The sequence below is a fragment of the Panthera pardus genome, unplaced genomic scaffold, assembly GCF_024362965.1.
Source record: "Panthera pardus isolate Hobbes unplaced genomic scaffold, ASM2436296v1 HiC_scaffold_17, whole genome shotgun sequence".
NCBI lineage: Eukaryota > Metazoa > Chordata > Mammalia > Carnivora > Felidae > Panthera > Panthera pardus.
This window is the reverse complement of record NW_026526732.1, coordinates 23,428,471-23,442,539: the sequence shown is the minus strand read 5'-3', so window position 1 is coordinate 23,442,539 and position 14,069 is coordinate 23,428,471. Positions and strand designations below refer to the sequence as shown.

Genomic DNA, 14,069 nt, shown 5'->3' with positions numbered 1-14,069 from the left:
GTTTAATATGCTCACCAGCCAGCTGAGGGCAATTTCAGAGAACACCACCCAAAGAGCTAAGAAGCTTTAATCGCAGACATTCGCTTCATAAGCCAGAGCTCATGATCAACAGCTCACTTCCAGAGCATCGGGGGCTGTTTGAAATGTTGTGCCCACACTTGTCCAGGATACGTTTTCAGAGGCTTTAGGCATGTACGTGACTTAAGCAAGGATTCATAAAATCATTCATTCTCTACATTTCATACCATAATGTGGATGCCATTCTACCATTCACAAAGAAAAATGAAAGACATGATTGAATTGAGGCCTGGAGTTGTCTCAACAGCCTCAGACAATAGGCTGAATCTCACAAAAATGAATCTCATTCTTTCAGGCCTTTGCCTAAATCGTATTTTTTAGCAAGGTCTTACCCAAACTTTGGACCGTGTAACATGTCTGTGTGCTCCTGTAGCATCTTGCCCTGTCTCTTTCCTTTTTGCAGATTATAAATTTGTTGAGGGTGAGAATACATCTATCTCATTCACCATTGTATCCCTAGTGCCCACAGCAGTTCCTGGCATACAAGTCCTCGATGATTATTTGTTGCATTAATGAAAGCATCTACAAACCATTATGCATTCAAGATAAGAGCACTGAATGCGTCATTAGAAGACGTAGCAGGCGTGGTGGAGATCGTGATAAGCTAAGCAGCAAGCCGGTGTGACAGCAAGACCTGGAAGCAGATCAGTAATGAGCCAAGATTTCAAAAAATGTTTAGTATGTTGGCCACATAAATAAATTCAAAATTCCACCACAAAAGGAGGGCATAGCTTTCCTCTTCCTTGGAATTTTGTATCCAGTTCTGGGGAAAATGGCAAGCTGAAATTAATCCACAGGAGAGCTATCATGATCGTGGGGTCTGAGAACCACGAAAGATGTCTGAACACCTGCAACCGATGAAAACCCAAAACTAAGATTCGGAGAGACCTGTAAGCAGTGGTCACATATTTGAAGTGCTGACCTGGAAAGAAAGGATTACACTTTTTATTGCATGCAATTCTGGAGGGCAGAGAAAGGACCAATGCGTATAAATTACAAAGAGGTAAGTTTTGGCTTGATAGAAGAAAAAAAATTCTAATAATTATAGCTATTTAAAAAAATGAAATGTGCTTATTCAGCCTTTGAAAGTGGTGTTATGGAAAAATACTTAATGACAAAGGATGATAAAATCTGGTTCCAAAATATGGATGGTATGATTTTTTTTCAAAATAAAAGTATACACATGCACACACACGCGCACGCACACACACACACACACACACACACACATACATCTGGGTACATAGATCAAAATGTTAATAGTGGTTATCATGTGATAGTACTATAGATATTTTGGATTTTTATTTCATGCTTTTCTTTCTTGTTTTCTAAAATTATTGCAGTGATGAAGGATTATTTTTCTAATGACAAAAAAAAATACTGTACAACAAAAATTGTTGTTTTGGAACATGGGGAGTTCCTTTTTGCTGAAGGTGTTTGAGAAAAGCTTGTATTTGTTTTTATAACTCTTAGGGCGTCAAAGGATAGCCCTTATTTAGAAAAGAAAACATACCTTAGCTCTACCAGCTTTTAAGTTGTCTTTAGGTTCTGAGAGTCTATTGCACAAAGTATTAATTATGGATAACTATTATAATTATTAATAATATATAACATGTGTAGACATTAATTATTATTATTAATTATTAATAAGAAGTCATAGACTCTCATATTTGTTAGAGAGCTCAGAAGTCATCTTTTCTAGCCAATACAGATGGAATTGAAGAACCTTTAGGCAATAAGTGCAGGTAGATGATTGCGTATGTCCAGGAACCTGTTGCCCATTCCAGCATGATCTACCCTTGTAGGTAAGAGACATGTCTGTCCTAAAATCACCCAGCCCAATGGTAGGTGAAGGAATTTAATATATTCCCAAGCGACAGAGGACGGCGCATTCAAGTCTATGGCATTATTACTCCTCTCTGATCTTTCACAGTGAAAATAGAGAAGGGTTCTTCACTTTATTTATACAATATTGTTTCCTTGACTTGAGAATCTCATCTTTTTATAATTTTTATTTTTATTCATTCTTTTGAAAGAGAGAGAGAGCAGGAGAGGGGCAGAGGGAGAGAGAGAGAGAATCCTAAGCAGGCTCTATGCTCAGCTCTGAGCCTGACAAGGGGCTCAGTCTCACAACCGTGAGATCATGACCTGAGCCAAAATCTAGAGTTGGATGCTTAACCAACTGAGCCATCCAGGTGCCCCGAAAATTTCATCTTTTATTGCTTCAAAGCACAGACTGATTTTTTTTTCCTTTTTTGTGTGTCTTGTGTACTGTCAGCAAATCTACTTTCTGTTTTTCGCTCTACTCAGGATGTCTGAACATTGTTACATAGAGTGATTTTAAGTACAGACCTAAGCAGAACTCAAGACACCTAACTCTAAGGAAACCCTTGGGTAAAGTTTTAAAGTACAGGATACATTTTTCTTGAATACTGGAAGATGTCCAAATTCTCCTTGGGCATCCTCTTTCTGCTTCCCTCAGCGAGCCAGCGCCTTTCCAAAGTTTCTTCATTCCGCCACCTTAGAATCAAACTCCACTCTTTGGAAAGAGTTCCGAAATGTTTTCAAATCAGAGCCTAGAGTAGAAAACCAATCAACTGATCCTGTTATTGTCTCACATAGGCCCTCCCCTGTGCAAGACCCCATGGAAGAAACGAAGTGATATAAGACAGATCCTATTCTTATGAGCAGACAACTGTGTCGGGAAAACAAACTCATGAATCATGAAATCATAAAGTAATATGTAGTAATTAACATTACAAACAGTAAATGCTATTGGTAAATACTACTTAAGTTCAGAAAATAAAATATAGTTATCTTGAAGCTGACAAATTTACAAGGTGATCAGATGAATGAGGAAGCCATTACATGGTGCACTAGAAAGGCTGGCAGAGGGGTGGTAGAGATTGCCGCCCCAGCAGAACTCCAGAAAACTACCAAACAGGCCTGGTGGAAGGGACCAGTCAGTGCCCTGTGCTACTTAAGTGCCATCAAAGTGTTGTCTGTGGACCAACATCCTCTAGACCACTCAGGAGCTTGTTAGAGATGCGGAATCGAGGCCCCTCCCCCAGAACTACTGAATTAAAATCTGTATTTTAACAAGATCCTTGGATGATCCACATGCACACTAAAGTTTGAGAAGCTCAGGTCTAAACAACGGAAGTCTGCCTACTTTCTTCACACTGGAGCTCTGAGTATATAAAAATGGCTTGCTTTTTAACACAGTTATTACTTTGTCACCTGTGATTGTCAGTTGCAAATTTAGCTCATTGTTTGCCTTTGTTTCTAATTTATTTCCCCTCAATATCTCCTATTCATCAAGGGAGGTGATTAAGAACGGCTGACGTATTTTCAGCTCCAACCCAGTATCCAGGGAACTACCCTATGTTCTACACTAGGGGGTGTGTGAGGACTGGGATTTGGAATCTTCTAGGCCACCTTCTCCTCAATGATTTTTATCAGCTACTGCCCCCTTGCTCCAGAATTGGTTTTCCAACGTCATTACTTGGAAGAATGAGAGCAGTTCCTACAAGCCTCCTCTCTACACTCACAAACCAGGCCATTTCCTCAACCATGGCTGCTTTGTCCACTCGCCACTATAGGCCCATTTGCTTGAGGGACACACATGCCATGATCTATCCACAAGGAGGGCCACCTCTGGAGCATCCTGTGTGGAACCAGGGACCAAGAGAAGGAGAAGCATTGCATTAAATACAAGAGCACATCAGAAGCCTTTCACTCAGTATTGCTGCTTTCTTTTCTGGTGGGTTTCTCATTTTATCCCCTTATGCAGCACTGGGTCTTTGACAGATCTCCTCTTCAGATGCCATGTCAGAAGGCCACAGTCTTTCATCATCTAATTAAAAAAAAAAACAAAACATTAGAATTCTGTTCTTTCATTTAAAGATATTAAGAGACCCACAGACAGAGAGCACTAAGTGATGTGTGGATGAGGAATATCCAGAATCCTCTCTGGATTCCCCACTAAGTTACTCACTCAACCTTTGGCCTGGAACATAAGTAGAAAATTTAACATTTCATCTCTTTAGGAAGTCTTTCCTTTTCCACAGTGGAACCCAATACTCTCCCTTTGGTTGTGTTCTAGAGAAGGTCTAGTAAAGCCAATTTACTCTGAGTCCACAAAGTTTGTCGTTGCTCATCCACAGTGCCCTCGGCATCTTGGCAGGATGCAACTCATAAATGCATTTTGGAAATTGCTATAAATTTCCAGTGGTATAAGGGTCTTCCGCCTCCAAAAAGCCTTTGTTCTGGTAGGATGCTTTAAACAATAATCTCGCTGCATTTATTCCTAATAGGGCTCTATTTCAAATTTCAAAACTTGTGACTATTTGTATCAGTGTCCAACCCCACACTTTAACAAATTGGAGCCCACTCCAAAGTAAAATTAAAACGGTTTCAAAGACTGACAGAAAAACATTTTTTTTTGGCAGGGAATAACAGGAAGCCAGAAGGAATAGAGGAGAAATCCAGTGGAGAGTGTAAAGCAGTGAGAGACCTTTTCCATATGTGTGGCCATTAAAGAAATTATTACGATTCCTTATGTTGCATATGTAGAACACAGCTCTATCTCATAATAAAAATAGTCTCCTTTTTTTTTTTTTGCCATTCCTGCAGATATTACCAAAGAATTTGTCCTATAAAAGAGAAATAATATGATGAAGCAACCATATAGAACATAAGAAGTAGGGCCCAGGGCTACACAGTACACCCAGCCGACACCCAGTAATTTCAAGTGGATCACAACACTTGACTTAAATATGCCTGTGACACAGAGTGGGTTTCTTCTGCATATATTCAGAAATTCAGAACTGGCTTCCTCAGGCTCCTTGTCATAAATATGCAAAATATTTCACGGCACAGTCCCATGGGTCCTAAAACACTCGATCCTCAGTGCTGTTTTATGTGAAAGTGTTATCAGCCCCCTCAGCAAGAGAACATGGCATCTCCAGAATCTCCTGGTTATATTCTAATCAGATGACTAAACAGCCATTCTGTTGACCTTTCCTCCCATTACCTTTGCTTTCATTTCATGATGTCATGTGTTGACCTCAAATGGAGAAAGAAGTTAGATGAAGTAACATTATATACTGTGTACTCATCCCCAAACCTTTTCTGCCCTTTACTCCCAGAAGAACACGGTCATTGCCCAGTTAACTTCCGTTTAGGCTGGATACTCCTCAAGTCTTCCTCTAGTGAAGAGAATCTGGCTGTCCAGATGAGCCAAGGACTGAAGCAAACACTCCTTTAGCTCATTCATTTCCTCAGGAGTTTAGATATTTTTTTTTTTAGTTGGGAAATTCTCTAATTACCATAAATACAAATATTAGTGGGGCTGCATATGCTGTATCAGGCACACAAGAGCCAAGTGCCTATAGGTACTAGGTCTCACCAATAACCATTTTTTTTCATGGTGATAGTTTCTGTTTCTTTAAGTCAGCAAGTAGAAAAGGAACCATCCCATTTGCATTTAAAAAAAAAGTCTAGTGTCCAGTTTTGTATGACCAAGAAGAGAAGGAAAACCATTCTAAGCTGGGGAGCAATGGTAGCAGAAACAGAGAAAGGAAACCAGAGGACTGGGTTCAGAGAAGTGTGAAGAAAGTTATCAGACCCACACAAAGCTACATGTGGCAGTGGCAGGGGGAAATCTTTCTGGATGGGTGGGTAGGACAGTGTAGAGAGTGCCCTGAGAGCTAGATGAAGGGTCATGGTCATAGTGACATAGGCAGTTGGGAACCATGTCGTGACTTTGAGTAGAGTTGAAGCCTGCTGACAAAGGGTAAGTTTAGGCATGCAGATTGGATTGGAGCCACAGATGTCTACAGTGAAACTCAGTGTCTTTTCAAAGTCCTTTTGGTTAAAAGTATCATAAAGCCAGAGAAGTCAGCCTAATCATTAAATAGGAATTTTTTATAAAGATGCAAAGTCATCTTCAGAACCCAATAGAAGGAAGTGTATCCAGGCCTCTTTTCACTCTGCTATCCTCTGTATATTTGCAATTTTCTTTTCCCCCACAGACCAGCTTGTTCTGCTTCTCTCTGCAGATGACCACCTTGGCTCCCAAATGCATGTCTGAGCCAAACTCAGATAATTCCTACGAGAAAGAATATAATTGTGCACCTTGGGTCAGTAGGTGCTCTGATGGAATCCATGATCAAAGTGGAGGGTACTCAGTGAATAAATGGTTACCTGAGTTGATCTTGTGGAGAGGAGGATGATTCCTATAGAAATGTAGTTACATCATGGCCTTGGCAGGGACTCTGAAAAGTGTTTACAATGACTGGCCAGAAGTCTGCTGGTGTATTTCAATCCTACTTGGTGTCAGTAAAAATGAAAAAAATTTATATATAAATATAGGAAATTTTTGTCTTATTCCTGTAACAGGGCCAGTTTAGGACACATGGATTGTCAGCCACGGGCGCAGCATCAGCATAAGGTGGTCTGGGCAAAGCTGAACAGGGAAGAGGCATTTACACAAGACTGCCTGAGATGTGTACCATGCTGGGGTCAGAAGAATTCAAAGACCTATAGAGATTTTCTACTTAGAATAACCCAGAAGATCACATGTGTGCTGGCTTTTTCCTTTAATGTGGAGATGAGTGTGGGGTTCTTAGAAAGCTAAGCAAGACCTGACAATTCCCAAAACATGGGAGGAAGAGTTTCCCTCAGTACATTCACAGTATTATTAATCACTTCCCCAAATAGTTACTAAGGTCCTAGTCTGTGCCCTATTGTAGTGTTGAGTTTGGGGCTATCAAGACAAAGAGGCTATCCCTAGGCTGTCCTGGGGAAACTGGGCCCAGCATTGCGGGAAGTCCCCTCTGGGGTTCTGAAGGCAACTTGATGCCAGGAAGTTTCTAGTCTCCTCTCAGCTTCCTTTCCACAGCTCAAAGGAGCACGTGCTCCTTCCACCCTCCTCTTCTGCCTGCCAGAATTTCCAGATTTGTTCTGTTTTGCAGTTGCATCAAGCCACACTCAATTCCAATCCTAGCAGAAGGCATAAATTAACATTTTATTATGTGTACTTATTAGGGTCTCTTAAAGTAGACATGCAAATGTAAGGCTCCCATAGTAAATTACAGCATACCCAGATTAACTGAAAATAAGCCAGGTTGTCCTGGCCAAGCCCTTGGAAAGCAACACCTCGCTGAGCTATCCTGGGATAGACACTCACCTCAGCTTCTGCCCCCAGTTGTTTACCCTGGCAGTTGGCCATTTCCGGCTCCGTTTGGCACCCCAGACCTCTCTGTCCAGCTGCCATTGGCTCATATGACTCCTGGTTGACTTTCATTTACAAGGAACCAATTTCACAAGCAGCTGTAGGTGAGCCTTTTATAGGCCTCTGGCGAGTGAGCGAGAGGCCTCGGGGCCTTCTCCTTCAAGCAGCTGGACAAATACATCTGCCTTGGCCTTCCACAGGGACCAGGCTATTTTGAGGCTGCCCTTGATTGGCTCTTCTTATTACTGTGCCTTTAATTCTAGCTTATAGCTCTTAAAACCTTATATAACAGGAACTTCAAGCTAGATGGAGTTTGATTTGATTTGGCTTGGCTCTAGTGGAGGAATTAGTAAAACCAAAAGTGAGAACTACTTGATATACCACTCATAGTTCTACCAGGTTGACTTTTAAGCTACTCTAAGGTATTTCTTTCCTAAATGCTGATTTGCTCATACATTTTTGTGCATTCACTGGGGAGACGTGGACTGGGGAAGAAGAAAAGAAACTTTTCGATGGCCCCTTGACTCTTTGAGATTCTCTTTTGTATCCCTTGTATTTGATGTTATAAACATCTGCCTTCTTGTGAGCCTATGCGGGCAGTCCCACCCAGCAGTGAGAGAAGGCAGTAAAGGAACCGAAGACTAGAGGCTTCCATAGCTCCTCCACAGGCGTTGGCCATTGATTGGAAATCCTGGTTCTAACCTCAAACGTGAGAGAGTTGGATTCCAGTGGCAGCCTAAGCAATTGCAGGGTGTAATGTTGGAGCCTCCTCACCTTGGAGGTTATGCCCAAAGCCACCTTCTAGAGGGTCCTGTGTAGTGAGGGTGTCTAGAATTGCCCCCCGATTCCTGCCCCCTGCTTCCAGGTGAAGACTGTATGAATCCCCCCACCCCCCACAACCCCTGTGGTTCTCATGAAGTGAACGTGCTCTTTCCAAGTGCTCAAGGACACTGCTGTCCACAGGAGTGCCAGTCGGCAGGTCCTGGTTTTCCCCTGCCATGTTGCTCTGCTTGATTTTTACTTCCAAGCAGATGTCTCTGAACCTCCCTCCTCCCTTCTCCCACCTCTACTCCAGCTTTTCCACTTCCTTTCTGTCCTGATTTCACTCAGTTTTTCTTAACATCTCATTCATTTCACCTCTCTGCTCTGTAGAGAGCTATGAGCGGTTCTTACCTTCCCCCAGTGGCATTTAAAGTGTTTCTTAGTGCAAAACATCCTATTCATTGCCATAGAAACAGGAAGCTCAGTGTGGAAGAAAAAGAAAAAAAGAAGTCTGGGAGTCTGAGCTTTGCAATTCTGTTATTTTGCCCAAATCCATAAATGGCAACGTGCTGGGAGGCATGCAAAAGCCTGCTCACCGCTGGGACAAGAGAAGTCAGGGCCTCCCATTCTAGGAAACTGGGCACATGTTTTAAACGCTGGTTTAAGCCCAGAGAGAGCCAGCTTAGGCAGCAAAGATCTCTGCTTTTCCCTCCTATCGGAGCTCCCAGCTGAGTCGAGAAAAGTCAGACAAACCTGCATTCTATGGTCATGTCTGTGTCTCAGGAGCTGCGGCACCCAGGACATTTGCTGGACCCCTCGCAGCCTTCCCAGCTGTAGAACAAACATCCCCACAGCCTTCAGGTCAGGATCACATGAAAGCATGTGGAGTTGCAGCCTCTTTGCTCCCCTCGATGGACTCACCATTTCCTCATCACACCCTTGGACAGCACTGAGTTTAGATGATCTGTACATCGGGCCATCTCTCAGATATAAAACCAGAAGAACTTCACATTCACATTGTTCCTAAAATAAAGTCAATGAGCCACAGTTTCCCTCGATAGACAGTAAAATGTGTTTAATGTTTACATCTTCATGAAGAATCTTCAAACCATTGATTTCAAAGATGTATCTTCAGCTTACCCTCAACTCTGCCCTTTTCTTCTGGGTCCTCAAGCACACAGGGCCATTATTTCTATGCTGACAATGGGCCAGCTGACTGCATAGACTGGAGCTTCAAGCTCAGGACATGAAGTTTGCTGGTTCAGTCTCTATGGAGCAGTGAGTTTCTCAGAGGCAATCTATATTCCATTTCCAGAAGTGCACCCTACTTTCAAGCAACTGCCTGTGATTCGACTGTGTTTTCTCAGATTCTGTATCTGTCTAGTTGGTATCCATTAATCACAAGCTGAACTAGGGGCCAAAGCTGTTTATATCTCCCCTGTGATCCAGCTTTTGCAGGGGCACAAAAATCATATTAGAGACTCTCCAGCCAGTTCTGAGCCCATACCCCAGCCACCTCTCTTGATTAATGCTCACTCACCAAACCAATGTTCCCTCTGCTCTAAATCACCCAGACCCAGGTACAAGGTAACTAAACACCACCCTTATAGCCGAAAGCCTCTGGATATCATTCAACCCAGCCAATCCTAAGCCGTTGGCCCTGCCCTGCTCTGCCCTGCCCCTCCCACGGAAAGCACAAGAAAGGCTCTGGGCTATCCTTTCCCCTGGATCCTACATCTGACTCCTGATCAAACCTGGTACTTTCCCATGTGGCCCTGCATGACATGGCATGTCCCCTCCACTTGGAAACTGTAAGCAATGAAAATCTTTCAATAGCATTAGCCTCTCTGTGCCATCACCCGATCACCTTTATAAGTTAAGACCCAGGCAGAAATCAACTTTGCCCACACCGGTTTTTTCAGCTACAAGAATATCCTGGTAAGGAGATGTAACTGTCTCATCGCATATACGTCACAGCTGTGGAAGGACTGTCCCGAGGCATGTTTATTGGTGCCAGTTCAGCAGCATCTTCATCTATAAATAGAGTGACCATATGTCTCACTGTGCCCTGTAGAGTCCGAGTTTATCCACCAACCTGGGCAATTAATAGGGCCCTCATTCACTCCCAGAGCAATCCTAGTTTAGAATGTATATCATACAGTTACCCTAATACAAAGCACCAAAAATTAGTCACCCATTAAATAGGTAAATGTCTTTGTTAGAGAGGACTAATTGCAATGTAAACACTTAGTCCCACATTTCCACTTGAGGAAAAGGTCTAAATGAACGTTGCAGACTTTCTAATAATATAAGTGTTTGTCTTCACATAATATGCAAGAAGTTAAAGAGGAAAAACCAGCTGCATGAAGTATATACACAAAGCAAAGAGATGAATCATGATTACTCCGAGGTTTCGTTCGTGAGACCTGAGCGAAATAGTGGTACCGTCCGCCATGTCTGAAAAGTTGGATAGGGATAGGAGTCACTATGCGCCCGCCAATTGTGCCGCCTTCTCCATGTGTTGTTTTTATTTATTTTTGAAGGTTTATTTATTTATTTTTGAGAGCGAGCGAGAGAGAGACAGAAAGAGAGTGAGTGGGGGAGGGGTAGAGAGAGGGAGAGACAAAATCCCAAGCAGGCTCTGTGCTGTCAGCAGCAGAGCCCCACACAGGGCTCAAACCCACAAACCATGAGATCGTGACCTGAGCCAAGATCAAAAGTTGGATGCTTAACTGACCGAGCCACCCAGGCACCCCTCTCCATGTGTTTTAATGTTTAGTACCTGAGACGAGATGTAGGCACTCAATCATCCCACAATATATTTTGTCTCTAATAAGTTCTGGAATTTGTTCTAAATGCCAGGGATACAATTAGAACCAGCTTCAGTTTCTATCCTCAAGAAGCTTATTCTATAAAGGGAAAAGTTAGCATACAGAAGTATTGCAAAAGGTGTGAGGACAAGCTATTACAAGTCCATTTAAGAGAAACACTTACCCTAGTCCTGGGAGCTATAAGTCACTTTTCAGTTTAAATTTAGAGTGCGTGGGGAGTGCGTTGTGGGGAGAGAGGAGAGTGAATTATAAGACCCTTGTAGTAGCTGAACCGATGATTGTAGAGCCCATTGGAAGGTTCCAGAAGCAAAAGGCCAGTATCCGAGGGTATTGGAACACCAGTCTAGGGGGACAGTCTAATATCGAGCATCCCAATAAACAGGATATAATGACACCTGAATGCTATGAAGGTCTGGCCACAAGTCTTAGCATTTTTTGACATTGAGAAATGAGGAATGTTCAGTCCCTAAGCAACCTACATTATTCCTTAGGCTCTAGGACTGGTGCTGATAGCTGCCCTTAAGATCATCAGCCTCAGTTCCGTGGAGGGAAAGGATCAGCTGTGTCACAGGGACCACTTCTTTGCCATTCTCCCAGGGATGTCTGTCGAAGGCCATTTATAATCAAGCCCTAAAAATCTATGACACACAGCTGCACTGTGATGGCATATACGTCAATGAGAAAAATTCATGATTTAGGAATGCATCTGAACTATGTTTTGCTTCTCCACACCCTAGTCAGATGCAGGGTTGTTTTGGTCCTCTACAGAGTTATAAATAAAGAGCCGGCTCTAAAGATTTGCTGAAGCAAACCCGAGGCTGGAGGAGCAATCCTTCTTAATTGACCTGACTTGCACAATGTTTTTGGCATATGGTCTTGCTCTCCCCAGGCAAAGAGAACTCCTATAAAAAGAAATACATAATATTGGCCCTAGCATTATTTTGGAGTCCTGGAATGTCAGACACAGAAGGAACATTAGAGATCTTTCTGCCCTACACTTTTATCTTAAAGCTGAAGATGCCAGACATTGTAGAGCCATTTAATGGAAGTCCTCAGCTGGGATTCTTTTTTATTTCAGGAGCAAACACAATTAGATTCAACACCTCGGAAACCGGAATTCTGTTATATTGCTGAGGTATAGGTAGTGATCTCTATTGTATGATTAGTACACTTAGACTATTCTGTACCTCAAAGCATTCAATGCCTCAAAATATAGCCCCCGGGATCTCCAGGGCCCATCATGAGGCATATCATTAGTGTTCCCTACTTGGGATCCCTTCTCCTACCCATTATCAAATTTCCTTCTTATGCTCCCTGTTTTCAGAGCTATGGCAGATAAGAACTGGTCTGATAAACTTATTCACCCCGAGATACTCACATATGATAATATTCTTTTTTTTTTTTCAGTTTATCTATTTATTTTGAGAGAGAGAGACTGCGAGCAGGGGAGGGGCAGAAAGAGAGGGAGAGAGAGAATCCCAAGCAGGCTCCACACTGTCAGCACAGAGCTCCGTATGGGGCTCAAACTCACGAACTGTGAGATCACTACCAGAGTGGAAATCAGAAGTCAGACGCTTAACTGACTGAGCCACCCAGGTGCCTCACATCTGATAATACTCTAATGAGAGTAAATTCATAAAATATTTACCTACTGAATCACATTTAAAAAACTAGAAGCCAGGATTTTTTAGTGTGAAGAGCCAGGCATTGCACTGACCATTTTAAATATATCAGCTCATTTAGTCATGACAACTCTACAAAATATCACATTATTCCTATTCTTTGGATGAGGAAAGTCAGGTTAGGACTGGTTACTCAATGTCATATTATTAGTAAGTGGCAGTAATGGGATTTGAACCCAGGCTATTTGAATTCAAAGTCTACGTACTTTATCACAGTACCTGCAATGAAGCAGCTACTCCATGAATTGTGAGGACTACAAACAATAAAACAATGACAATGGCATGTCTGCTATCGTGCATTTCCCCAAGGCACAAATTATGACCCTTTCGATTATGACAAATTCAGGTCCCTTTCATTAGCCTTTGTGTTGAGAGTTTAACTAAACTACTCTCCATAATGCTGCTGCCTTGGCATCCATTTGGTGTGGCCAAGTGGCCTGCGGGGGCCCTGGACTGATACAAGCCCCTCATGCAAGCACGTGCCCTAGACAATAGCTCTCAGAGTCACAGATAAATACAAATTCCTCATGTGACTCCCCACACCACGCTGGTGATAGTCTCCCCCACCTCCCAGGGCCATCCCCTTGTGCATCCCTTAGATAAGACCCCCATGAAGCTCCTTTTGGTTTGAATAGACCAGATAAGCCTTAGCCTGGGAACCCCAAAGCACTCTATTCCGGGACCCTCACAAAGGCGTGAACCTCAGGTCCTGCCTTGCTCTCTGCCTGCACCCTGCCTTGGCCTCCCACTGTGGTCCCTGGAGGCATACCATGTAGCTCCTCTAGGACCTGTGGGTAAGAAACTTCTCTCTTTCAATTCCCTTGTGGGTTTTGCTGAACCTGCGGCTCACCATCCAACACCCCAGGGTACTGCTTAACAAATGTTCATTCGACAAAGTCACAGCCCCTCTGCATCCACTTTCTCAGAAGCTTCCTGGACTCTCCATTCACTGGTTTAATACTGATTATTTGGGTAGATAGTTCAGTAGATACCAGCGGCCAGTAAAGACCTCTTTGACTCAAATCTGCCTCCACTTTTCCAAGAAAAAGTGCAACATCTGCTTCCATCTTTCCTGCCCTGTTTGTAGTTGGATCATCTTCATAACTGTCATTACTGATCTGTTTCCTCCCTTGGGATTCTGCTTATATGCCACAGGCCCCTGGAAACAGTGTCTGTCACAGCAAAGGGCTGTGAACTGGCCCTAAACCACACTGGCAACCCCATCACCCCTTGAGCTTCCCCTTTCCTCACTCCTAGCTCTACTCTGCTAGTTAACTTCTTCATCTGCAGCCTGAGAATTTGTGCTGTGCAAAGGAGCACAGGACAAATCCCGGAACACACTACACATTTGACTTTCATGAAGAGAACAGTAACCTCTAGGCCCAGATGTGCTCAATGTCTGAGAAGGGTCCCATTGCATCAGCCTCCCTGAGACACTCAGCCACTCTGGCACCACCACACATGGCCATACTGCCTGTT

The 14,069-nt window shown here is 43.1% G+C and overlaps 1 long non-coding RNA gene across 2 annotated transcripts in view; it reads left to right on the top strand.

The window, feature by feature from the left end:
• The first annotated feature begins 568 nt into the window (after positions 1-568).
• The window catches only part of LOC109252544 (uncharacterized), a 29,847-nt gene continuing 16,346 nt past the window's right edge, over positions 569-14,069 (top strand). The window contains exon 1 of one of the 2 annotated variants that reach the window (XR_008422874.1): positions 569-1,081. This is a non-coding gene — a long non-coding RNA (uncharacterized LOC109252544). The remainder of the gene's footprint in view (positions 1,082-14,069) is intronic. The other variant, XR_002074075.2, reaches the window with a different exon arrangement.